Source organism: Aplysia californica, unplaced genomic scaffold, assembly GCF_000002075.1.
Source record: "Aplysia californica isolate F4 #8 unplaced genomic scaffold, AplCal3.0 scaffold00558, whole genome shotgun sequence".
In the NCBI taxonomy this organism is placed as follows: Eukaryota; Metazoa; Mollusca; class Gastropoda; order Aplysiida; family Aplysiidae; genus Aplysia; species Aplysia californica.
In genome coordinates, this window is record NW_004797828.1 from 553,110 (window position 1) to 556,527 (window position 3,418).

The window sequence follows — 3,418 nt, forward strand, 5'->3', positions numbered from 1 at the left end:
GGGGGGGGTTCCTTGAGGGCGTTGTAATGCATTTATTTATAAAAACAAGTAAATGTACGATCAAATAAATCACACAAAAGTACCAGAGCAAACTGGAGTTACAGATATCCCCAAATTTACAACACAACAAAACTGGAAGCGGGCTGGTCACATCGGCTGAGTGAAGGACAACAGATGAACACAAAAAATTTACAGGAATGGAGACAAAGAACAGGAAAAAGATCCAGAGGAAGACCAGAAAGAAAATGGCCGGACGACATCAAAGAGAGGATGGTACAACCTGGACACAGAAAACAGCTGATAGATATTCAAAGAATCTGGTGTGGTTTTCTCCTTCTTTCCTATCAAACATCTATTGTCCTTATTTTTTTTATGTTTGTTACTCTCTTGTAACACCTTTAATCTTCTGGCGCTCATATGACCTTATGCAGTTGCGATCGCCGAAAAATTTCTACTAGGAAGAAAAAAAAGAAAGAAAAAAAGAATTGCATTCGAAACTTCTTGGCATGTCGTGAAACTCAAAATTTGTTGTGTCAAATTTCTGAAAACTAGGTACTGAGCAGATAGACTTTCGTAATTCTAGGGTAGCAAAATAACGAGCAGCCTTAGTCTATCAAACGTTTTCATAACTGCTAATGCTAATCAGTCGGTTTATCTTGTTTCTTATACTGAAATAGCAACTGGAAACTTTGGTGGTTCTATAACTGCTATAACCTGCCGTTGTATAATTTGTGGTTTTATAAGCTTTAATTGTATAAGTAACCACCCCCCCCCCAAAAAAAAAAAATACTCAGAAAACGTCCACGAATTCGGACATGCGCCCTAGAACAGAGTACACCCGGCCAACCTTTCAATGGCTGTAATAAGTTATAAAATTCTTTCTCTGTCCCCGTAAATGTGTTCCGCGTCATCGCTTCCAGTAGGAGAAGCTATTAGCATGACCCATTAATCCCCAACCCCACGCGGCCCCGCTAATGGGATGTGCAGATGACGTGGTTTTGTGTGTGTCCAAAGATTCGACATGCACGCTATCACCCCATAAGTTGACACCGCTGCTGTTGTATTGAGCTGTCTGTCTCATTACCCTGCTCTGTGGGTTCCCCCTCTCCCCCGATACAAGTCACAGAAGTGTAGAAAAAACAAACTGCTCGCAGTTGGACAAGACGTGTGTTGTGTGAAGTTCGTTGCTTTACTTCTAAGCACGTCGTTCCTACATTCAAAATAATACACATTAAATTATGCACCTCTGAAGAAACTTACTGGCTGGTTGGCGTGTGCTCTGGAGTGATTTGCTCCTTCCTTCCTTTCAAACATCTCTTTTCCTTGTATCTCTTCGTTTTCTATGTATGTTTCTGTCTTGTAACACTGCTGATCTCCGGCACCTATACCATCTAATTATGTTTTTCCAAGTGCCGTAAAACTCTTGCTACAACTAAGTCGAAGAGATACTTCATTTAAGCAGTTATTCCATCAACCCACCCAAAGTTTTATTTTTGTTGATTACATTCACTATGAACTTACGACATAAAGTCCTGTTTCATAAAAAGTCAACTCCACTATCATGTGTAACTGTTTACCTCCTGGATCCAACTGGCTATAAAAATACAAATCTGGAACTTTTTGGACCATATGGAAACGCGCGTGTGGTGACTCAGACATTTATAAATCATTTTGTCAACGACATCTCTCAGCAAGCCTGACTTCATGCAAAGTGCAACAACTTCTCAACGGTTGGTCTGAAGTCGGGCAAAATCCGGACAATTTCTGGAATCTGGATTTTCTGATTTTTCTGGAAATTTGGCACCTCTAATAGCCGCTTTACCACAGACATCACACAACTTTCTGCTCGATGGAAATTCTTTTAAAATGTCGGGAAAATCGAATGAAGCCACTGCAAGACTTTCGTTCGACTTCGATCCCCCCCAAAAAAGAAACTGGAACCGTCCGCACACACTTTAACAACATCTATCGCGGATCCCCCCAGGGTAGCCTCTCTGTGTCCTGTACACAAGCACACTTTCACAACCGACGCCGCAACACGACAGTCTCACGTACATCACCATCCATCCTTCGCCCAGCTAGAATCGCCCTAATAGTCACTCTCTCAGCGATTCCTTTCAAATTGAGGCTTTCACTTCGAAATGGCGGAAGCCAGAGCCCAAGTTTCACTTAGACGCCTAGCCAAGCGGGACTGTCATTACTGATGTTACTCGCTACAGGCTTGGTTAACTCATTCATGGTGAACGTTCTTGTCAATGACGTCCCTTGAGGGGGCAGAGGAGAGGGGAGGGGAGAGGGGAAGGGAGGGGGGGAGCGCTGTTTTAGGGGTAAAACTTCATTATTCAAACAATTCTTTGTTTTTTAATTCTGTTTTCTTTGTCTGAAACTTCTAAAAGCTATTCAACATCATCATCATCATCATCATCATCATCATCATCATCATCATCATCATCATCATCATTGCCTTTCTCACCCTGCACCAGGGTATAGACCACGGACAAACACTTTCCACCTTTCTCTATCCTGGGCTAGCCTCTTGGTGTTATTCCATGTCTTTCCACTTTTCTGTACACCAATTTCTGTGATTCATCTCCAGGTTCCACGCGGTCTTCCCCTTGATCTTTTACCCTGTGGATTCCAATCCAACACTTTCTCTGTTGTGCAGTTTCCTGACTTCCTGAGAGTGTGTCTAATCCATTCAACATCGTGTGCGCTATACAATACTCGTACTCCTGTTTCTGATTTGTGTAGGAAGGTGTGAAAAGGGGGGGGGGTGTAATATCAACTTGTTCTTATGCACAGTAAAATTGTAAATTGGCTGATTTGTCAATGTCATATTCATACTGAGCCGGAACAACACGGGAGAAATGCTACATCTTTCCTCATCCTTACTATCGTAATTTTTCCTCTACTTCTTTTGTACGTTTATCACTCTCTTGTGGACTGGTATATCCGGGGTGCTTTGAGAGTCGAAGCAGACTTTGTGCTGTCCAGGCTAGAGGTATGACTAGAGTAAGCCTGATTCCCTGTTTGGACATCTCGTTGACATCCCCCACTTGGCGCTCATATGACCGTATGCAGTTGCGAGCGCTGTAAAAAAAAAAAAACCCAACTTACTAAAACAATGAACAACTAAAAAGCAAAGAAGGTTTGAAATATGTAATTGAACCTTGCATTCGCTCTCTGTTGATCAGACATAGTTTTATATGGTCGGTACGTCGGGCTTTTAGAGTTAATACTTCTTCTTTCCAATCAAACATCTATCGTCTTTATCTCCCCTCCATTCTCTGTTTGTTTGTTGCTCTCTTGTAACACCTCTAATCTTCTGGCGCTCATATGACCTTATGCAGTTGCGAGCGCCGTAAAACCTCTACTAAAACGAAAGAGTTAATGAATGTGGGATGGGTGTTTGGTTGTG